The sequence below is a fragment of the Lemur catta genome, chromosome 20, assembly GCF_020740605.2.
Source record: "Lemur catta isolate mLemCat1 chromosome 20, mLemCat1.pri, whole genome shotgun sequence".
NCBI lineage: Eukaryota > Metazoa > Chordata > Mammalia > Primates > Lemuridae > Lemur > Lemur catta.
Genome location: NC_059147.1, coordinates 8,822,982 through 8,848,263, shown reverse-complemented (window position 1 = coordinate 8,848,263; position 25,282 = coordinate 8,822,982). Strand labels below are relative to the sequence as shown.

The 25,282-nt window shown below is 35.9% G+C and overlaps 1 protein-coding gene across 6 annotated transcripts in view; it reads right to left on the bottom strand.

Annotated features, from left to right (window-relative positions):
* CHD9 (chromodomain helicase DNA binding protein 9) overlaps nucleotides 1-25,282 on the bottom strand; it is a 230,199-nt gene that overhangs the window by 152,365 nt on the left and 52,552 nt on the right. For 3 of the 6 annotated variants that reach the window (XM_045533756.1, XM_045533761.1, XM_045533757.1), the window contains exon 2: nucleotides 9,663-9,756. The exons of 2 other annotated variants lie outside the window; for them this stretch is intronic. The gene's annotated coding sequence lies outside the window, so the exon portion shown is untranslated. Of the gene's footprint in view, nucleotides 1-9,662; nucleotides 9,757-12,906; nucleotides 13,279-25,282 lie in introns of those variants that run through there. One more of the 6 variants, XM_045533760.1, reaches the window with a different exon arrangement.

The following is a 25,282-nucleotide window of genomic DNA, read 5'->3' as shown; positions in this document are numbered from 1 at the left end:
CCAGTAGTCAACTTAATTGTTGCTTCTAATTTTTAAAGAGGAATTGGAACTCTAGACTTCTATGGGAAATTTCCTGATTTTAAAATGTTGTCAACAAATTCAAATCCTTTATATACCATGCTCTTGGATAGAAAACTTCATATTATAAATATGTATGAGTTCTCCCTATGCTAATTTATGAAATGAATGTGGTCTCAATAAAAATGCTAAGTTTATTTCAGAGGTAGACAAGGTGTTTCTAAAGTTAACACAGAAAAATGGGCAAAAAGCAAAGCCAGGAAAAGAGCTTAAAGAGAAGAGCAATGAGGAAGAACTAACCCTACCAAATCTCATATATCAAAACACAATGGTATTAGTAGTACATGAGAAGGCAGGCAGATCAATGATACACAATACAAAGTAATTTAGTAGCTCAAATTGGGGGCAAAATGAACTATAAAATAAACAGGACAATTGAGTGACCATTTGGAAAGAAATTATAGTTAGAACCCATACCTTGCTTCTCAAACCAATATTAATTCCAAACAGATTAAAGGTGCACAAATGTCAAAAATGAAAAACCAAGAAAGCGCTAGCAGAAAATATGGAAAATGATACCTTGGTTTTCATCCATGGCACGAGATCTGGAGGTCATTAAAGATCCATGGATTAAATTATATCAATTAAATAACTTTATGAAAAGATTCATAAAATAGATTATAAAAGAAAAGTAGCAAACTGTGAAATAATATGTGCAACTTACTCACTGATGAAGTACTTATTTCATAAAACATCAAAGTTTCCTATAAATCAGAAATAAGAAAAATACCAATAGCCTAGTAGAAAAATGGGCAAAGGATACGGTCAGTTTATACACTCATTTAAAATAAGAGAAATGCAAATTAGAACCATATTGATGTATTATTTTTCACCTATCAGACTGACAGAGATTCCAAAGTTTAGTAATACATGTTGGTGAAGCTGTAGGGGGAAAAAACCCTCTCATACACTCCTGGTAAGAATCTAAATGGTAAAACCTCTAAGGAGACAAATTAGCTAAAATTCATAAATTTTTCTTACTCTTTGCCTAACCAAATTCTGTTCTAATAATTTATTCTATGAATATGCTTATATATGAGTGAAATGACAGAAGGTTATTTATTGAAGCATTATTTGCTCCAGCAAAAGACTGAATATAACCTACATGTCCATCAAGAGAATAGTGGTTAGACAAAATGTCATATTCATATAGCTGGTCACATCAAATCTGGGTATTATATCCAGACCTGAGTATCCCATTAAAGAAGAATGTGGACAAAATGTGACATATTCAAGGAACAGTAAACCAGACTGGTAAAGTGATTGGAAATCACGCTTCTCAAAATTTCTCTGTCCTCAGTCCTCTTCTTTTCTCATTCTAGATATTCTCCCTAGGTAATGTTATCCTCCATCATCTATATGCTGACAGCTTTTAAATCTTTATGTTCAGTACCATCTTTCCAGCTACATCCTGGACTTCCAGGAATTTTCTCATCTTCAGTCAGCAGCCTCACTCTCTCCACATATTCTACAATCTAATTGCATCAATCTACCTGTTATCTTTCTAACATGTCCTTATTGTTCATTTTGTCATGCCATTCCCTATGCTATCTGTGGGCCTCCAAATGGAAGATCTATAATAATAAAGACTAGAAAATTACAAGGAAAATTGCTTTGCCTTAATTTAAGAAATTTAAAATAGAGCTAGTCAAGGACAAAGATAATGAGCTACTTATCAATAAGATTGCATACTCAAGTTAATCAAGCCCTCAATAGAGATACTATGTAGAGGACTCTAGCAGTATATTGGTGACTGATTGGCTAACCTTTAAAGTCCCTTCTGATTTTGATATTTTATGAATCCTGACATATGAGATTACTTGGCTTTAGTATAGTACCCCAAAGTTGCTTATTAGGTTTCAACAAGGTTTATAGGCCTATAGAGCAATTTATACTATATCTTTAACTGATCTAAGAATTCCAAAATGTGTTCCTTAAATCTGAATATGATATTAAATTACAGATCGTCCCCAATTTATGATGGTTAGACAAGATTTTCCGACCTCATGATGGTGTGAAAGTGGTATGTATTCAGTAGAAATCATACTTTAAGTACCCATACAACCACTGTTTTTCACTTTTGCAACAATATTAAATAAATTACATGAGACATTCAACACTTTATTATAAAATAGGCTTTGTGTTAGATGATTTTGCCAATTAACCATTGTAGGCTAATGCAAGTGTTCTGAGCATGTTTACTGTAGGGTAGGCTAAGCTATGGTGTTTGGTAGGTTAGGTGTATTAAATGCATTTTTTTTATTTTTTTATTTTTTTGAGACAGAGTCTCCCTTTGTTGCCTGGGCTAGAGTGAGCGCCGTGGCGTCTGCCTAGCTCACAGCAACCTCAAACTCCTGGGCTTAAGCGATCCTCCTGCCTCAGCCTCCCGAGTAGCTGGGACTACAGGCATGCGCCACCATGCCTGGCTAATTTTTTCTATATATATTTTTAGTTGTCCAGATAATTTATTTCTATTTTTAGTAGAGACGGGGTCTCACTCAGGCTGGTCTCGAACTCCTGACCTCGAGCAATCCACCCACCTCGGCCTCACAGAGGGCTGGGATTACAGGCGTGAGCCACCGCCCTTAAATGAATTTTTGACTTAATATACTTCAAAATAATCCTAACTGGGGGAAAAAATCATCCTATAAAAATAGGATAAAATGTCGTACTAGAAAGGTGAAGTTCAAGTGATAAAAACCCAGGTACTAAAGTTGTCACTTAACCTACAGAATAAAAAAATCATTCATAAAGTACAAATTAAGCAGAGAAAAAAAAGATTTGGAAATAATAGCTAACCACAATCTAAATATGCATCATTAATATAGTTTTAGCAAAAGCAAATATATTAAAGCTATTAGAATATATTATCTTCTAACTATAGAATTGCACTACATTATATAATATGTGCCAGAAAATGCTCCTATTATATATATTGGTCAGACGGTTACTATAGCTTTTATTTAAGTAAAACTGAAAAGGTTTTGATATAAAAAGTTTATGGGCAACTTCACTGAAATTAAAACCTTTTGTGCTTCAAAGGACACCATCAAGAAAGTAAAAAGACAACCCATGGGAGAAAAGGCAGAATGGAAGAAAATGTTTGCAAATCATATATCTCACAGGGGACTTGTATCTAGCATATATAAAAAATTCCTACAACCCAAATTAAAAAATGAACAAAGGATCTGAACAGATATTTCTCCAAAGAAGATATACAAATGGCCAATAAGCACATGAAAAAAAAATGCACAATATCATTAGCTATCAGGAGAAAGTAAATCAAAACTATAAATGATATACCACTTCATAACCACTCTGATGGGAAAAGAGAAACCCAGAAAACAACAACTGTTAACAAGGACATGGAGAAGTTATAACTCACACATTACTAGTGGGAATGTAGCTGCTCTGGAAAACAGACTGATAGTTCCTACAAAGGTTAAACATAGAGTTGCCACATGATCCAGCAAAAAGGTTAAACATGTAACTACCATATGATCCAGCAATTCCACTGCTGGGTATATACCCAAAGTAAATGAAAGCAGGGACTCAAACTGATACTTGTATGCCGATGTTCACTCCAAAATTATTCACAATAGTCCAAAAGAGGAAACAGCTCAAGAGTTTACCAACTGATGAATGGATAAATGTGTTATATTGATAAAATGAAATATTATTCAGCAAGAAAAAAAAATGAAGTACTGATACATGTTACAACATAGATGAACTTTGAAAACATTATGCTAACTGAAAGAGGCCAGTCACAAAGGACCACATATTATGTGACTCCATTTATATGAAAAGTCAAGAGTAGGCAAATATATAGACAGAAAGTAGATTAGGAGTAAACTAGGGCTGGGTGTTGGGTGGGTGGGTGAAGGGATTGGTGATTGGTGAGTGTTAGCTACAGGTTATGGGCTTTGTTTTTTTAGGGTAATGAAAATGTTTTTAAAATTGGTTGTGATAGATAAATACCTTAGAATATTCTAAAAGCCATTGAATTATACATTTTAAATGGATGAATCATATGGCATCTGAATTATATATCAATAAGCTATTTTAAGAAGAAAAAATTATATGGGCAAAATTATTATAAACTTATAATCTTCTGTTATATCTTTTGGATAAGGATGAAGGTTATGGTGGTCACTTAAAAATTTACTTTCTTCAACTGAACTGCCAACTAATTGTACTTGGCAAGGTAGATTTTTCTGAGAAAAAGCAAATGCCGTTACTTTGGAAGATTTGATTAAGGGACAGTGGAAGTCTATAGATATTCTCAAATAAAATATTTTACCTATCCAATGCAACTTTGAAACTTATGACAATGTTAAAATAAGCTAATATGGTAAAAATTACAGTCCTGTAAAATTTTAAAATGAATAAAAACTCTAGGGTAAACATTTTTTAAATGACTCGAGAAAAAATTCTTTTAAAGGTATGCTATTGTGATCATATTAATCAATCAAGATTTAAAACTTCAAAATTTAACTAAAATGGCCAGGTGCGGTGGCTCAACGCCTGTAATCCTAGCACTCTGGGAGGCTGAGGCGGGCACATTGTTTGAGCTCAGGAGTTCGAGACCAGCCTGAGTAAGAGTGAGACGCCCTGTCTCTACTAAAAAATGGAGGGAAATTATATGGATAGCTAAAATATATATAGAAAAATTAGCCGGGCATGGTGGTGCATGCCTGTAGTCCCAGCTACTCAGGAGGCTGAGGCAGTTGGATTGCTTGAGCCCAAGAGTTTGAGGTTGCTGTGAGCTAGGCTGACGCCACAGCACTCTAGCTCAGGCAACAGAGTAGACTCTGTCTCAAAAAAAAAAAAAAAAAAATTAAAATTTAACTAAAATGATGCTTACTGACTCTGTCACAAATGATAAACTCTAGGAGATGCATATTGTCATCCACGAAGTTCCTTATTATTAGAGACCTGAAGAAAAATAAAAACCAAACAATCAACAAAAAATCCTCTGTTTATCCTACATACTTGATAACAATGATTAAATGATACAATGCACATTAAAATGCTTTCCATACAAAAGCAAGATGTGTTTATTATCATTAATAGTAGTAAGTGATGTTAGAATTGAGGAAGAGTTTGCTTTAAAATGTCACATGACAACTCAGGAAATACTAGAATATCAGTGAAAAATGGAATTTGAAATTTAGAATATTTTTCTAGAATATTTTTTAAAAGAGAACAGGAAGCCCAGAGACTTTTGAGCAATAAATATTAAATGAAAGGATATTAATATAAATTAATATGGATTCAATATTGTCCTTTAGTTTTTTAGGGCTAGCCCTTTATAAAAGGTGACAAGAACCGCTAAATTCTGTTTCCAATAAGGATTGAAGCAGCAAGGACCTGTACTCTTCCCATTCAGGTTCTTGTTTTTGGTTTTTTTTCAGACAGAGTCTCAGTCTGCCGCCCTGGCTAGAGTGCAGTGGCCTTATCATAGCTCACCGCAACCTCAGACTCCTGGGCTCAAGTGATTCTCCTGCCTCAGCCTCCACAGCAGCTGGGATAACAGGCATGTGCAACCATGCCCGGCTAAGTTTTCTATTTTTACTAGAGACAGGTCTCGCTCTTGCTCAGGCTGGTCTTGAACTCCTGAGCTCAAGCCATCCTCCCAACTCAGCTTCCCAGAGTGCTAGGATTACAGGCATGAGCCACCACGCCCGGCCCCCCATTCAGGTTTTAATATAAAATTTTCAACCTGATTTCTCCTTTCCTGGGGACCTTACCTACTAGAATATAGACATTCACATACCTGAATAACTGAGTCTCCTACCTACAAGCTGAAGTGCTGAAGTATTTCTGAACAACTTCCCTCAACTACATCATAAATAAATCTAAAATTATTAGAGGATGTTCCTTTTTTTTTTTTTTTTTTTTAGAGATGGGGTCTCGCTCTCTTGCCCAGGCTGGAGTACAGTGGCACAATCATACTTCACTGCAGCCTCAGCCTCAAACTCTCAGGCTCAAGCAATCCTCCTGCCTCAGCCTCCCGAGCAACTGGGACTATCATGCTACCATGCCTGGCTAATATATTTTAAAATTATTATCATTACTATTATTATTTTTCAGAAATGGTGTCTCACTATGTTGCCAAGGCTGGTCTCAAACTCCTGGGCTTAAGTGATTCTCCTGCCTCAGTCTCCCAAAGTGCTGGAATTACAGGCATGAGCCACCATGCTCACCCAACATTACTTTTTTAAAAGTTCCTCTACTCTTTCAGATTTCTTTAAGTTGAAAAATGGTTGGTCCTTGTAAGGAACAGTAAACAAACTTACTGTCCTTACTGTGTCTTCCTTCCCCACTTCCACCTAGTAATTCTTACTTCTCTCTCCTGAGTCATCAATTTGTTTCATTCTACGAGATCATTCCCATCAGCATACAAGTAAGCTGTTATTTCCCTCCAATTTCCTCCCTTCTTTCTTCCCCTTTCCAACAAAACTTGAGAAACTTGTTTATATTTGCTATCTGCAATGTATTTTTTGCCATTCTCTTTACATCAAGTATTACTTCCATTATTTCACCAACTGACCTGATCAAGGCCATACTGACCTCCACATCACTAAAGCCAAGGGGCATTTTTCAGATATCATCGAACAGTATCCATCAGCAGCATTTGGTACAGTTATCAACTACTTCTCCTTGAAACACTTAACTTCACTTGTTAGAATGACATTCATCTGGTTTCTTTCCTACTTTTTTGACTGTTCATCTTCAGTCTCTTTTATACAGATTCAAATATATAAATGTTGGAATACCCCAACCTCTTCTCTTTTCTATCTGTACTCACTTCCAAGGTGATTTCATCTAGTCTCATGGCTTTAAATATCATCTATATATTGGTGATTCCCAAATTTATATCTACTAAGTATATATCTCTATCTTAAGTCCAGGCTTATATACCTAACAAACTATTGAACTTCTCTTAGACACCTGATGGCAACTAGTAGCCTGCTATTTTCCCCTTGCCCTGTTTCAAAATAGTAGCTAGCAGCTAGAGCAATCTTATTAAAATGCAAGTCATTTCAGGCCACTCTTTTCACAACTCTCTAATAACTCTTTATCTCACTCACATTAAAAGCTGAAATCCTTACTATGACTTGTAAATTCATATATTACAGCCCACTAGCCTCAAATAAACAGTTCTCTACCTTCACTTCTGACTACTCTTCCCTCTTGCTCAACCCCTTGCTTCAGCCATAATGGCCTCTGGTCACTACAAAAGCCAGGCATGAGAGCAAAATGTCAGAGTAAGCAGCTCCAAACATCTATCACTCCACAGAAATATCAAGAACCAGGCAAGAATTGTCAGAACCAACTTTATCAGAACTCTGAAAAACAGCCAAAGATTTACAACAATGAAGAGAATGCTGAAATTAAAAAAAACAAAAAGGCAATGTGGAAAAAAAAATACTCCTAGCACGCAGGGAAATGTATATTAAAACACTGGCTAAACATAAGCTAAAGTAACAGAGACTTCAATGACTACACACAACAAGAAATACAGTCATGGTAGAAAACACAATAGTTTGAAGAAATCACCAAATAAATGATTCCAGCCTTGAACAATCAAGAATAGCAAATGCTGGGGGAAGGGTGAAATCTTATTTCCAGAGTTACCACACCCTAATATCAAATGTCCAGTTTTCTCAGACACACACAAAAAAACTCAGAGCACACAAAGAAGTTAAGAAAGTGTAGCCCATTCAAAGGAAAAAAACTTGACAAATTGTCCCTGAAAAAGATAGACAAACATTGGACTTAATGGAGAAAGACTTTATTTATTTATTTTTTTATTTTTTTTAGAGATAGAGTTTCACTCTGTTGCCTGGGCTAGAGTACTGTGGCATCAGCCTCACTCATCGCAACCTCAAACTCCCAGGCTTAAGCAATCCTTCTGCCTCAGCCTCCCGAGCGCATGCGCCACTATGCCTGGCTAATTTTTTTTTCTATATATATTTTTAGCTGTCCAGATCATTTCTTTCTATTTTTAGTAGAGACGGGGTCTTGCTCTTGCTCAGGCTGGTCTCGAACTCCTGACCTCAAGTGATCCTCCTTCCTCGGCCTCCCAGAGTGCTAGGATTACAGGCCTGAGCCACCGCACCCAGCCGAGAAAGACTTTAAATTGAGTGTCTTAAATATGCTCAAAGAGCTAAAGGAAATAATGGCCTAAAAATGACAGTAAATGAAAAAATGGTATATGAACAAAATGAGAATATCAATACAAAGATAGAACACCTTAAAAGTAACCAAATATGCACCTGTAGTGCCAGCTCCTCAGGAGGCTGAGATAGGAGGATTGCTTGAGCCCAGGAGTTTGAGGTTGCTGTGAGCTAGGCTGATGCCACAGCACTCTAGCCCTGGTGACAGAGTAAGACTCTGTGTCAAAAAAAAAAAAAAAAAAAAAGTAACCAAATAGAAATGTGGGAGCTGAAAAGTATAATAACTGAAATAAAAAATTCACTAAGTGGAGATTTGAGCAAATAGAGGAAAGAGTCAGCAAACTTGAAGACAATTGAAATTAGCTAATGAGGTTCAAAAAAAAAAAAAAATGAAGAGAATAGGGCCTGAAAAACATGTGAGATAATATCAAGCAGACCAAAGTAAACATTGTGGGCATCCCATAAGGAGGAGGAGGAAAGAGAAAAGGGCAGAAAGAATATTTGAAGAAATAATGGCTCAATTTCCCCAAATCTGATGAAAGACATGAATCTACATATACAAGAAGCTCAAAAAAAACTCCAAACAGGATAAAATTCAAAGGGATCTGCACTAAGCCACATTACAGTCAAATTGTTGAAAGACAAAGACAAACAGAATCTTGAAAACAGCAAGAGAGAAAAAATTTGTCAAGTACAAGAGATCCTCAAGAAGACTAAGTAAAGTTCTCATGAGAAACTATGAAGACCAGAATGCAGTGAGATAATATATTTTAAATGCTGTAAAAACAAAAGAAAATTGTTAACCAAGAATTCTATTATTTTTGTTGTTGTTGAGAGAAGAGTCTTGCTCTGTTGCCCAGGCTAGAGTGCCGTGGTGTCAGGCTAGCTCACAGCAACCTCAAACTCCTAGGCTCAAGCAATCCTTCTGCCTCAGCCTCCCGAGAAACTGGGACTACAGGCATGTGCCACCATGCCCGGCTATTTTTTTTTCCTATATATATTTTTAGCTGTCCAAATCATTTCTTTCTATTTTTAGTAGAGATGGGGTCTCAGTCTTGCTCAGGCTGGTCTCGAACTACCGACCTCGAGCGATCCTCCCGCCTCAGCCTCCCAGAGTACTAGGATTACAGGCGTGAGCCACCACGCCCAGCCTAACCAAGAATTCTAAATCCAGAAAACTATTCTCTAAGAATGAAGAGGAATTAAGACAGTACAACAAGTGTCTTGAAGAAAAGCTAAGGGAGTTCATTATAAGTAGAGCTGCTCTAAAAGACAAGCTTAAGAGAGTCCCTTAGGATGAAATGAAAGAAAATGAGAGAGTATCTTGAAGCCACATGAAGAGTCAAAGAATGTTGGTAATGGTAGCTACATAGGTAAATACAAAAGCCAGTATTATTGTACCTTTGGTTTGTAACTCTTTTTTTTCTTATATGATCTTTTTTGTTCTCTTTTCTTCTTTGTCTTACAGGCAACAGGTAGGATGTTCTTATTTGATCTTAAAGGCAAACAAATAAAACATTCATTTTAAATCTCTGTTAATGGCTGGGCATAGTGGCTTATGCCTATAATCCCAGCACTGTGGGAGGCCAAGACGGGAGGATTGCTTGAGACCAGGAGTTTGAAACCAGCCTGACCAACATAGTGAGGTTTCATCTCTACCAAAGGAAAAAAATTAGCCAGGCATGGTTGCACAGGGCTGTAGTCTCAGCTACTCCAGAGGCTGAGGCAGGAGGATTGCTTGAGCCTAGGAGTCTGAGACTGCAGTGAGCTCTGATGTAGCCCAGGCAACAGAGCAAGATCCTATCTCCAAAAAAAAGAAAAAACAAACAAACAAACAAACAAACAAACAAAAAACCCAAACCCTCCATTAATGAGCATACAATATATAAAGATGTAATCTTTGACAATAACAATACAAAGCCAGAAGGACAGAGAGTTTAGGAGCAAAGTATGTGTATACCATTGAAACTAAGTTGGTATGTAAAATATGTTGTTAAAAGTTTTGTTAATTGTAATCCCCAACATAACCTTTAAGAAGGTAACTAAAAAATAGGTAGAAAGGGACAGAAGGGAATTAAAATGATATACTACAAAAAAAACGAAATCAATAAAAAAAATCAGACAATAGGCCGGATGCGGTGGCTCACGCCTGTAATCCCAGCACTCTGGGAGGCTGAGGCGGGAGGATCGCTCGAGGTCAGGAGTTCGAGACTAGCCTGAGCAAGAGCGAGACCCTGTCTCTACTAAAAATAGAAAGAAATGATCTGGACAGCTAAAAGTATACATAGAAAAAAATTAGCTGGGCATGGTGGCACATGCCTGAAGTCCCAGCTACTCAGGAGGCTGAGGGAGAAGGATTGCTTGAGCCCAGGAGTTTGAGGTTGCTGTGAGCTGGGCTGATGCCACAGCACTCTAGCCTGGGCAACAGAGTGAGACTCTGTCTCAAAAAAAAAAAAAAATCAGACAATAATGGATAAATTAGAGAACAAAGGGCATACAAGACATAAAAAAGTAAATAGCAAAATGACAGAAATTAGTTTTTATTCTAAATGTAAATAAATTAAATTCTCTATTTAAAAGGAATAGATTAGCAGAATGGATAAAAATAAAACCCAAAACATGATCCATCTTATATGCTGTTTACAAAAGGCTCACCTTAAATAGGAAGAATTAAAAATATATTCCACGCAAATAGTAATGAAAAGAGAGCTCAGTTGGCTATATTATCATCAAACAACATACTTTAAGTAAAAAAGGTTACAAGAGATAACGAAGAACATTATATATTGCGAAAAAGGTTCAATCCATCAAGATGACATAACAATTATAAACATATACGCACCCAACAGACCCACAAAATTTATGAAGCAAAAATACACAGAACTGAAGGGAGAAATAGACAGCTCTACAACCTAGTTGGACAATATAGTTGTAAACAGTTCTACAACAGTTGGAAACTTAAATACACCACTTCAATAATGGATACAAAAACCAGACAGAAAACCAAGAACAAAATAGAGGACCTGAACAACAGTATAAACCAATCAGACCTAACATACATATACACAATGCTCCCCTTAACAATAGCAAAATATACATTTTTCCAAAGAGCAGATAAAACATTCTCCAGGATTGGTCAAAATATTAACACAGTTTGAAATATTACATGTATCCAAAGTATCTTTTCTGACCTCTAAATCAGTAACAGAAACAAAACTAGAAAACTCACAAATACATGGAAATTAACAAACTCTTCATCAATGGGTCAAAGAAACAAGAGAAATTAGAAAATACTTCTATTAGGCAAGTGAAAATGAAAACAAAACACAGCAAAATGCAGTGAAAGCAGTGCTCTGAAGGAAACTTATACCTGTAAACTACTACATTAAGACAGATCTCAAATTAATAACCTAACTATATACCTAAGGAGATAGAAAAAGCAAACTACACCCAGAAGTAGCTGAAGGAAAGAAATAACAAAGGTTAGCATAGAGATAAATGAAATAGAGAAAGGAAAAAACAGGAAAAAATAATGAAATCTAACATTAGTTCTCTGAAAGGATCAATAAAATTAACAAAGCAGACAAATCTTTAGCTAGATTGACTAACAAAAAATAGATGACTCAAAGGACTAAAAACAGAAACAAAAGAGAGGGCATTAACACAGACTTTAGAGCCATAAAAAGGATAACAGAATACTATGAACAACAAACACCAACAAATTGGATAACATAGATGAAATGGATGAATTTCTAAAAATACTACCAAACTACTAAAACTGACTCAAAATAGAAAATCTAAACAGACCTATAACAAGCAATACTGTATATTTAAGTTTATTTTCCATTTACATATTCACAAATGTTTAAAAACTTTATAGATTTCCAAGAAAAGAATTTATAATAGAAAACAACCCTACCCCAAACAAACCAGAAACATAAACTTCATCAGGAAAAAAGCTTAATATTCATTAAGGAATAAATGCAAGAAAGCTACAAAGTAGTGGGCTTCATATTTTAAAATAAAAATTTACCTGAGATTTAATTTTTAAAAGTTATTTTTCCTCTTCAGGATATCAACCATAATGTTCCACACCTAAAATATCTCAAAAAAAAAAATTATCCTCAAGAAGGTCATTATGTTAACTCTGGGAGTATCACTGTCTTCATTCTTTTATTTTTCAGGCTATTATGACCTTAACATAGAACAGCATAAGTCCTAGCAAAAATTAGAACCTAAGAGAAAAATAATCCAATTTGTAATAGTTATCTGGAAGTACATCCTTCTTAATTAGTTCCAGTAGCTAATTAACAACTATTATTCTATCAGTGTATAATATACAAAATCATTATGGAAGCCCACATGATGAGCCCATTAGCTTTAATGCCGTGTATTCCATGTTTATACTACTTTATTGAATTGCATCCATAACCGCTCTATATATCCTTGACGTTTCTGATAATCTAACTGCATTATCTATACATTTGCTATGGTTTGAATGTGTCCCCCAAAATTACTGTGTTGGAAACTTAACCTCCAAAGCAACAGTGTTGGGAAGTGGTGTCTAATTAAGAGGTGATTAAGTTGTGAAGGCCCTGTCCTCATGAATGGATTAATGTCATTATCACAGGAGTGAGTCAGTTACCTCGAGAGTGGGCTTGTTATAAAAGAGTTCAGCCCCCTCTTGCTCTCTGGTTGAGTACTCTCTTGCCTTTCCACCTTCCACCAATGGATGATGCAGCAAGAAGGCCCTTGGCAGATGTGGGCGCTCAACCTTGGACCAGAACTGTAATAAATAAGTTTATTTTCTTTATATATTACCCAGTCTGTGGTATTCTGTTATAGCAACACAAAACAGACTAAGACAAGATTCAACTGTTTAATTAGAAAGTGAATAGGTTTTGCCAATCAATTAGAAAAATATCTGGCAGATATGAGTCAATCATGACACAGGTGAGAGAGCTCAGGTATGGTTTCCAATTCTAACCACCATCTCTAAGCTGTGCGACCTTGAGTGGTTCTTAAAACCTTTCAGTCTGTTTCCTCATCTGACCATCTACATCACAGGGTTTTAAAAGGTTGCAGAGTTCAGAAAGAATATATTCAAAGTCCTAAAGTACAGTAAGTGCTTGATAATTACATATTTCCCTCTCATTGACCTATAAAACAAGGAACATAGATTAAGATTCTTTGTTGACTTGCTAAAATATTACCAAGATCCAAGCCTGTTATATCTGATTGTATTTTACTTATTTTCATTTTTAAGATATTTAAAATTATTTATACTAAGCAGCAGTATCATAACATGCCTAAATTTATTTTTGGCCTTCCCAACATATATACTTGCTATTTTATTACTTCCTAAAGTTATCAATGCCCCTATGCCCTTATTTGCTTCCTCCATAGGTAATCTATGTTTCAACCACATTGAGATGTTGCCTGAATTCATCAAACCTTCTCATACCTCTATTAATACGTACAGGAAGTTCTCTAGGCCTACAACATTCCCCCTACCACCAGCCTTTCTCCATTTGATAAAGTAACATCTTTGAGATTAAAGTCAGATACCATCTCTAGGAAGCCTTTAACACATACACATACCCTTCAAGCTGTTATGCACTAATTTTTTGTACTCCATACCTTACGTACTATGTTATCATTCTTAGTCCACTTGTCTGTTTTTCCTACTAAACAATATGAGTGCAGAGATGGGTTCCTACCCGTATTTGTACCCTTAACATCAACAAGCATAATTCCTGACACACAGTGAATACTCACATGCTTTCGGGAATTTAATAATGCCATAACACAAAACAAAACTCCTCAATCCTTTATAGCTATTGCAAAAGCTGAGATTCAAAAGTATTCTTTTAAGCAATGAAATATCATTTTTATAACTTTAAGAATGGCCCCAGTGAACTATACACTTAAAATGGTTTTAACCAATGGCTTTAATCAGTGGTAAACTTTGTTATGAATATTTTATCACAATTTTTTTAAAAAGCCCCAGTGATCCCATTTAAAGTTTAATTCCCAGGTATCCCTGCATGAAAGAATCCTACTTTCATTGATAAGGAATTCTACAAGGGACCCTACAGCACAGTAGTTTTAGGGGCTCTGGAAACAGACCAGTAAGGTTGGAATCCTGGCTTCATCACTTACTAGCTATATAATTCTAGGCAAGTCACTAAATCATTTTGAAGCTCAGTTTCTTACCTGTAAAATGGGGATTGTAACAGCACTGATCTCAAAAACTATCGTAAAATAATCCACATAAAGCACTGCGTAAACAGTGTTTTCAAACTGTGCTTCTTGGAGTACTGGGTAATCTTCGGCCACTGAAAACAAGAGATGACTTCCCTTCTTCCATTTCCTCCCAATAACAACTCAGCCTGAATATTCTGCTTTTATTTTACAGATTAAGATTTCAGGTAGGATTTTTGAAAAACAAAGAATTCCTTGGTTTAAAAGAACTGAAATCCATATATCAAAATAGTATTCATCTAATGCTTATATTATTAACAACTCCGTCTGCAGATAGCCATTTATTAAATTCAATTATTTACTTTGTTAGCATTCACACTTAATTTAGTTTTACTTTGCATCTCACAGAAAGGAAAAATCTTAAAAACACAATCTCACCTCTACCTATGGCAAGAACTGATTGAGCATAACTAATTTTGGGCTAATACTGAAAACAGATTACAAGTTTTCTAGTTGCTACTGAGTCAGGTCAAGCTGTTTAGCTGAAGAAGTCCTGAACATCAATCAAACGAATACGAAATTAAGTCTAAATATTTATTCTAAAGCCATATAAATTTTGATTAATGTTAAAAATAGGAAACTGATTTGAATGTAGAATTGTCAAAGGTTTGAAATATAAAAACTAAAAACTAAGACCTACATTGATTATCATCATCATCTACCTTGCAGGGTTGTGGTAGGATTTATAAAAAATACATTCAAAATATAGTAAGTGCTTAATAAATGTTGCTTTCCCTCTCATACCCATCATCTCCAGCATTTCTTTTCTGCCTTTCCAAGAACATAGAGTCATTTAAACCCTCCAATGGCCAACAGGCTTCTCCAGCCTTCCTCAGTCTCTTTTGCCAATAGTCCCTAATGCTGTCCTCTCATCACCCTCATTACCTTGTTACTTTTTTCATTGACAAAACCCACCATACTGTATTATCACATCACTATAATTTTATCTCCAGTCCAATTCAATTAACATTTTCTGAATATTTATATTTATAATATGCCTGGCATCTTATTTATAAAAGGTTAATACCAATTTATATACCTTACCTTCAATGTGGCCCTTGCCCCTCGTTAGAAACTTTTTTTGTTTGTTTTGAGACAGAGTCTTGCTCTGTTGCACAGGTTAGACTGCAGTGGCATCATCATAGCCCACTGCAACCTCAAAACTCCTGGGCTCAAGCGATCCTCCTGCCTCAGCCTCCTGAGTAGCTGGGACTACAGGTGCAGGCCATGACACCCAGCTAATTTTTCTATTTTTTAGTAAAGATGAGTTCTTGCTCTTGCTCAGGCTGGTCTCAAGCAATCCTCCCACCTTGGCCTCCCAGAGTGCTACGATTACAGGCATGAGCCACTGCACGAGGCCTCCTTAGAAACTTCTTAAAATTTTTTAATTATTATGGATACATAATATTTGTATATACTTTAGGGTACATGTGATGTTTTAATACCAGCATACAATATGAATTAATCAAATCAGCATACTTGGGGTATCCATCACCTCAGGCACTTATCATTTCTTCATGTTAGGAACATTCCAATTCCATTCTTTTAAAGTATACTCTAACTTATTGCTGATTATAGTCACTTTGGTGTGCTATCAAATATTGTTCATTCTATCTAAGTATCTAATTATATTTTTGCATCTATTAACCATCCCTACTTTATCGCCCCTCCCTATTAGCCTTCCCAGCTTCTGGTAAACATCATTCCATGCTCTGCCACCATGAGGTCAATTGTTTTAATATTTAGCTCCCACATGAGTGAGAATATGCAAGATTTGCCTTTCTGTGCTTGGCTTATTTCACTTAACATAACGTTCTACAGTTTCATCTATGTTATTGCTCCTTAGAAATTTTTAAATCCATTTCTATATATGCTTCTAGACTATCTCACTGCAGTTATTTTATTATCTCCCCTCAATCCTTCAATCCTAACTTTCCCGCTCTCACCCAAGGATAATCTTACCTCTTAGTCTTCTGAGGTTTTCTGGTTGAAATTAACCAATCATCTTTTCAGAAGCAAGTACTATACTTGTCTTTGCATCTACCCTTTTATTTTAGCTATTCTCCAAAGATAAATCTTTCACCTCTTAATATCATTCCATCAAGCCTTTCAACGGGACTTTTACCGACGCATATCCTTTTTCTCTTCAGCTTCTTTGATCATCACTTTCTAATTGCCTGCTTCCCTTCTAACTTCGAGCATTAGCAGATTTTCCCTATCTTAACAAAAATGTACAAACCAAATCATTCTATTAGTATTCTTTCATTCAATGACAAATATTGAAAATAAGTGGTCCACTGCCTCCATTTTCTAAATACCGATTTGCCTGTTAACCTCTTGAACTTTGTAGTTGGCCAAATAAAATTACTGCAACTATACTTTCAAAAGTGACTAACAAACTCCTAGACAAATACAAATGCTCTCCCAATCCCTCTTTGAACACTAACACTTGCTACCACTAATCAAAATGACAACAGAGGCCAAACACAAATGCTATCTTCTATATGAAGCCTCCAATTGTCTATGTGTTCCCATTTACCATATACATTTAGAGTCTGAGTACCTTAAGAATAAGGACCAGTGCCGGGGGTTTACACCTGTAATCCTAGCACTTTGGGAGGCAAGGGCAGGAGGATTGCTTGAGCCCAGGAGTTCAAGACCAGCCTGGGCAACATAGTAAGACCCTGTGTTTACAAAAAATAAAAAACAATAAAAAAACTTATCTGGACATGGTGGTGTGTGCCTGCAGTCCCAGATACTCGGGACCTCGAGGCAGGGGGATTGCTTGAGCCCATAGCAGTGAGCTATGATCACACCACTGCACTCCAGCCTGGGCAACAGAGTGAGACCCTGTCTCAAACAAACAAACAAACAAATTAATTAATTAAAAGGACTATGACTTATTCATCTCAGGTACCAGCTACCACTCTGCTTGGTCGATAATAAAAGCTGTTTAAATGTTTTCTGAACTCAGTTCAATTAACCCCTTCATGTACTAGAAATTCGATTAGCTACTATGACACCACACTACCTGGATTTTCTTTCCTATGGTTTTCCTTGCTTTTCTGATTGATTTAAAGTAGTTTAATAGTAGATATAATTTTCTATGTAATGATTTCATGTCTACCAAATCCACTTACTTAGCATTTAAATTCAATCAAATCTTGACATATTTTCTTTGACATATCCTCCAAAATGTGATTTCACATTTAAATGTTTCAGAAATTCAAATCCATTTCTTTGGAATACTATAAATTATTTCTTTAAATTTTTTTTCTTACTAATGATATAAAATAAAAATATAAAACCCAATTTCCCACTACTTTAAGACCATATTGCATCTTAGTGCCCTTCTTAAAGTCTCTGACCTAAGGTATACTAAGAAAGCAATAGCTTGGGTCTCTTTTTACATAATTATATGTATTCCCTAGATTTTTTTGATTAAACTTTGGGTATGTATTTTTTCATTCTTCACAAACCATAGCCCTTAAAATGATACATCGTTCATTCTATTTTAAAAACTAAACTTTTTTAAGGATCAAGAAAGGATAGGGTCTCTTACAATTTCACTTCAAGAACATAAAATTGTATTCTGTCAGAATGTGCTGTAATCCAATGGGTATTCATTTTTGAACAAAATCTTTATATTTGTTATTTCATATTCCTTTGTAATATATCTAATTTAGGTAGAAATAGCTATTCATCATCAAATATTCATCTCTGAAGATTAAAAAAAGAACATAAGATGTTTCAAATATAGCAGTATTTTAATTAAACCACATAACTGAGTGGAGTAAATGGCACTCTCATACGCTGCTAAAAGGAGTACAAACTGGAGCAACAGATTAGAAAACCATAAGGCATTATTGCTAAAGTTGAACATATGCATATCTAGGACCAGTTTTTCTACTGCTAAGGACACATTCCATAGAAATGTGTACTCATGTGTATCAAAGACACATATACGAATGTTCTTATCAGTATTATTCATAATAGTCCAAAACTAAAAACATGTCCATCATACATCAGAATAAACAGCAATAACAATGAATGAACTACTCTGGCACAGAAAATCACAGATTAGTCTCACAAAAATAATGTTACTTAAAAGAATACATACTATATGATTCTATTTAATAAAGTTCAAAAACAGGTAAAACTTATCTATGGTTTTAAAAGTCAGGATAATGGTTTCTATCTGGGAAGGTAGAAAGAGAATAATAATTAGAAAAGAGCACGAGGGAAGATTTTGGGGTGCCAATAATAATAATGTTCTATTTTTTGACTTCAGTGATAGATGAACAGAGATGTTTATTTTGTAATAGATCATAGCCTTATAGATAAGATTTACATACTTTTTTCCATGTTTTTCATACCTTTAGAAAGTTTTTAAAAATCCTAGCACTTTGGTAGGCCAAGGTGTGAGGATCACTTGAGGTCAGGAGTCTGAGACCCCTGTCTCTACGAAAAATAGAAAAATTAGCTGGCCGTGGTGGCACGTGCCTATAGTCCCAGCTATTAGGGAGGCTGAGGCAGGAGGATCGTTTAAGCCCAGGAGTTTGAGGTTGCAGGGAGCTATGATGATGCCACTGTACTCCAGCCTGGACAAAGGAGTGAGACTTTGTTTCCAAAGAAAAAAAAAGTTTTAAAAAAAACTTAACTGAACAAGATGAAGCATAAGTAAATAAATATTTATAAATCAACATTTAGAGTATATGTCACTGAAAAAAAAAAAACTAGCAAGCAAATATTGAGTGAACTTTGAAAGGACTTCAGTAAATTCTATATACTACTAATTTCAACAAACATTCACCAAACCAGAATAAGTATATTCTTATATTTGGATATGCAATGAATTCACTAAATTATGGAATCTCTGAAATAGTTATGGAATCTCCCTAATACTAAAACTTCAGGCAACTCAGATTCTCTCTGTACCTCAGTTGCTTCAACTATAAAGCAGACTAAATAAGTACACCAAATCTGTAATTTTAAATTCCTAGATTTGTTTTAGGTACAGGTGTTCAGTTCCTTAAATGAAAGAAAAAAACTTTAATGAATAAATATTTAATTGCCTTTTTAAAGATAAACATTGCAAAGACAGCAATGTAACTGGGGGAAAAAAGAATAATTTTTAAACTTGACCTGTTATATGGCACAAAATTTCCAGATAAAACAAACTTCATGCAAAATATATGAAACCTAACCATTAACCTATTTTTTCTCTCCTCAACTAGTAAGATACTAGCAGTTATCTTCCAGAATCATAGTCACTGATTTCCAATAGAATAAAATTTAATATACTTTATACTACTGCTGCTTCGTCAAGTGAAGCAATCTGAAATGACCATTGGACATGAAAGATAATCTTTATTCTAGTTTCAAACCATGCCCTTTTATAGCAATAACAATGTTTAAAATTACCGGTTTAAAAAAAGTTTTATAGTAAAAAAAAACCCAAAATCAAATATTTGCTTGGTTAACTTCACTTAATAATGCCAAAGTATAACAGAAACATCAGTATCGACAGCTATTTACTAAGCAATAGCTTGCAAATAGTAATGACCCAAGCTATGATTTTTACTCATAAGCACCATTAAAGGAGAAGCCTCATTAAAAGTTATAAATTTAATATCAGACTGCCTACAAGCTAATAACTGAAAAGAATGCTACTGTTCTGAGACTATCAAGACTACAAAACTTTTGTATTCTGCACCATCACCCAACTACTATATATACCCATATAACACTATATTTGAGTTTCTCTCAAACTTTCATATCTCATATAATCTGTATTATGTAATATTCACAAATAAGCTTTCAAAAAGTGAAGTGTGGCCCAGGTGCGGTGGCTGACACCTGTAAGCCCAGCACTTTGGGAAGTTGAGGTAGGAGGATTACTTGAGGCCAAGAGTTCAAGACTAGCCTGGGCAACATGGTGAGACCCTATCTCCACAAAAAAAAAATTAAAAATTAGCTGGTGCAGCGGGAGGCACCTGTAGTCCTAGCTATTAGGGAAGACAAGGCAGAAGGATCACTTGAGCCTGGGAGTTCCAGGCTGCAGTAAGTTATGATTGTGCCACTGCACTCCAGCCAGGACAACTGAGCGAGGCCTTGTCTCAACAAATAATATAAAATAAAAATTAAAAATTTTTTAATAAAAAGTAAAAACAGGGCTGGGTGCAGTGGCTCACGCCTGTAATCCTAGCACTCTGGGAGGCCGAGACCGGTGGATCGCTCGAGGTCAGGAGTTTGAGACCAGCCTGAGCAAGAGTGAGACCTCGTCTCTACCAAAAATAGAAATGATTTGGACAGCTAAAAATCTATATAGAAAAAATTAGCTGGGCATGGTGGCGCATGCCTGTAGTCCCAGCTACTCTGGAGGCTGAGGCAGTAGGATCGCTTAAGCCCAGGAGTTTGAGGTTGCTGTGAGCTAGGCTGATGCCACGGCACTCACTCTAGCCCGGGCAACAAACCAAGACTCTGTCTCAAAAAAAAAAAAAAAAAGTAAAAACAAAACAAAAAAAGAAGAGCATTGTTAAAAAGACCACCTCAGCTGCTGTTTTTCTAACATTAAGCTTGCTTCCTCCTCTCAAATAACACACTGTCATATACTATGATGCCACACTTAAAGCTAAACCTATCCTGACAGAGGCACCTATCATTCACATAAAGGCAGGCCCTTACCTTCTGAAGCACTTATCTAGGGATGGTGTTCAAAACTCAGTTTCTTGCCAAACCTTTCCTTTCTCTCATCTTCTTCATCTCAGTAAATCACACAATATTATCTATCTAGTTCCTCAAGCCAGGAACCAAGAAATCATTTTTGACACCTTTCTTCTAACATCCAATCCATCACGAAGCTGTCGATTGCTCCCCTTTCTCCAACCTCACCACCTTCTCTCTCTCTAGAATATAGACATATTTCCTTTTACTTTACTTCATCTCTACAGCTGCCATCCTAGTTCTGGCTATCATGTCTTACCTGGATAACCCTGGTATTACAATAACTTTACTTTCACTCTTACCTTTCTCCAATCCATTCTCAAAGTGGCATTTTAAAAGTTTAAAGCATATTACTTATCTGCTTCAAAATCTTCAATGACTGTAACACCCTTAGTAAAACTCACAAGTCTTTTTTTTTTTTCTTTTTAGAGACAGAGTCTAGCTGTTGCCCGGGCTAGAGTGCAGTGGCACGATCATAGCTCACTGCAACCTCAAACTCCTGGGCTCAAGGGATCCTCCTGCCTCAGCCTCCCGAGTAGCTAGGACTACAAGGCACACACTACCATGCCTGGCTAATTTTTTCTATTTTTGGTAGTGATGGGGGTCTCGCTCTTGCTCAGGCTGGTCTCGAACTCCTGATCTCAAGGGATCCTCCTGCCTCAGCCTCCCAGAGTGCTAGGATTACAGGCATGAGCCACCATGCCCACCCCCACAAGTCTTTAACATGCCCTGCAATCTACTCTCTGCCTGCCTCTTTCATTTCATCTTACATGGTTTTCCTCCTTACTATGCTCCTGCCACCCTGACTACTTTCATTTCTTCCAACATATTAAGTTCTTTCTTGTCTCATAGCCTTCAAACATATTTTTTTCTCTTTCAGGAAACTCTTTTCCCTCTTTACCTGTCTTACTTCTTACTGTTTCCACTTAAATATCACCACCTGAGAGAGGCCTTCTCTGACCACACAATCTAAAATTCTACCCATTTTTCTCTCTCAGCACTCCGTACGTTTCTTTCACTGAATTCATCGTAAGTTGTAATTTTACATTGACTTACTTGTTCGTTATCTGTTTCCACTATTTGACTGTAGGTTCCATGAAGGCGGGGATCACTTATGTACTTAATATATTAATATTACATATATAATTAATAAATTAGGGGAACACTTAATGCATTTGTTTAATGAATGAATGGAAGTGAATGACCTCAAGTCCAGAGAATAAATTACAGCTCAAAATGGTCTCCCCGTCTCTGGATCTCCCATTGTCACTTGATCAGCTTTCCAACTGTTTCTAAAAGGTAGGAGAGCAAAAAGTGTTCCTGAAAACTTGAAGGTGATACAATAGAGGGAATGTCAAGTTGTATGTGATATGTCAAATAAATGAGACAAACAATAATGTTAAGATCTCATGAGAAGAAGAAATCTCTAAGGGCTACAATGAGAAAACATGATTTTATTCATAAGGTGCAATCTGACCTGAGTATTCACAGACTGGTAAAATTGCAAGAGGTGGAAAGTAAGGGAGTAAAGCCCAAATAAGAAAGTAAACAGAGACACAAAGTGCTAGAAGACAGTTAAAAAACAGGAATGTGGCAACTTATACTTACAAAGTAAGCATAAAAAAGCTAAATCTTACATTAAAATATCTATATCCTGAGTGTGGTGGCATACACCCGTAATCCCAGCTACTCTGTGATTCCTTGAGCCCAGGAGTTCAAGACCAGCCTAGGCAACATAGTGACACCTCCTCTCAAAATAAAAAATAAAAATATAATAATAATAGAAATCTGTATCTCATGTTAAGACTACACTAACTACAAAGCATTTAAAAGGTTAAAATATCATTCTATCTCATCAGTGTCCATAAATTTCTTCTGATTCCAATCTTGGCTTCTGAAGTTTTCCAAACACTATAACATGCGTAGTTTTTTACTAACTGCCTCAAGTTTCCACATTCCTATCCATACTCTTTATTCACTGTACTAAGTGATTACTTGATGAAATTTCCCCAGATTATTTCAGTCATAATTTTTTCCTTTATAGACTCCAACTTCTTTAGCAATTTGTTTTTCTTCTGTTATTTACAGTAGCTGGCTTTTTGTTCTATTACATTTACATCAGTGATAAACATATCTAACCCTTTAGAAAATTTATAATTTTCACAAATACCAAAATTTTTATACTATTCATAGTAGATTCAATAGATTTTACTTTTAAATCTATAATGCTACTTCAGTTTCCGCCTCTTAAATTCATATATTAAGCTTCTCCTTCAGTTCTACCTTGTTTCTATAGGTAAAACAGGCCTAGCACAATGTCTTGTAGAAGGCATTCAGTTGCAGTAAGTGAGGAGTTTGGAGTAAAAGGTTTCTGAAGATACTTCCAAGTTGAAAATTATATAGTTCCATTAATCTTAGCTTGTCATGTGCTTTTTCCATTGACAACACTGCTTTCTTCTCTGCATTCATTACTGCCCACTTGAGGTTTTTCTTTTAAAAATGATTTGTTCAAATAAGGTCAACTGTATCACTATTTATTTCAAAACTTCTGCCTTTTTACACTTAAAATCCAAATATAGGTTTTGTACTTCAGAGGACAGACCTCTTGGGATACTTAGAATCCTAATACTGTAAAATTGGAGGTAAAATAATTTTATACAGGAGAAAACTATGGCTCACAGAGGGCAGGAAATTTGACTGTATCTACACAGTTAAGTGACAAAATCCTGATTCTCTCCAACCTGCACTCTGTCCAAGTCAAGAAGAGAGTTTTACTGGTTGTACCAGCACTATGTTTTTTTCTAATGCAATTTCCTATGCGCTTAGGATGGTGTGTCCTCTTGGTCAATTACATGTTGTTTTTGTTTTGTTTTGTTTTAAACTGCAACACCTTATCCACTTCCCTTAAACTGTTCAGCGATGACAGTTACCTTTAACCAAATCTGGGAGGCAACTACTGTTTTTCCCAGTACATTTCATGCCTATATTATGTGCTGTAGAGTTTACAGGAAACTCCCCAAGGACTGAGACCTGCCAATACTTTGTAGTATACTATAACTATCTAATGTGAATTGTTAAAGCAATAGAAGAAACATTAAGTCTTCAGAAAAAAAGATTTAACGTGTTATGAGCAATACACGTCTTTCATTTAACAACTACTTATCAAATATCGTATCAGCAGGTTCTGTGCTACCTGCTGTTAGCAAAAATTCAAGATCTCTAAATCCAAGAGAAAAGAATAAACATTCTGATCATCCTTTTCATTGCCAAAAACAAAAACATCCTCCCTCCTCAATGTGAAATCCTCCCTTAAGTTCACCTTCTATAGATTGGTTTGTAGACTCAGTGGGTTTTTTTAAAACCACCTATACAGGGCTGGGCACAGTGGCTCATGCCTGTAATCCCAGCACTTTGGGAGGCCCAGGTGGAAGGAAGGATGCTTGAGGACAGAAGTTCCAGACCACCCTGGGCAACACAGTGAGACCTTGTCTCTCTAAAATATTAAAAAATTAGCCAGGCATGGTGGCATGCATCCATAGTCCTAGCTACTCAGGAGCCTCCCATAGGAGGATCACTTGAGCCCAGGACCTCAGGGTTACAGTGAGCTATGATTTGGTCACTGCACTCCAGCCTGGGCAACAGAGCAGGACCCTACTTCTAATAAATAAATTTTTGAAGAAAACCCACCTGTACAGTTAGGGACAGAGTTTAGGCAGAAAGTAACATCCCACAAGATACGCCCTCTTTTCTGTTCAAGATTTTAGTTGGGTAAGTAGAACTGGAGAATTTTAAATCAGAAGAAAAGAAAAGGTGAAAAGTAGCATGCAAAATTGAGAAACTAAATTGTGATAGTGGTTTTATTAATGAAGATAAACTTTATTTAATACACGGGAATTCTGAGGTATGAATATTTCACATAAATATATAAAAGTCATAATAGCATCAAATCCCAAGCTTCGAGGAAAGTAACCGTGTAGCACTGTTAATATCACAACTTAAAAAAAAAAATTCTTGTCTACTTTGTTCTGAAA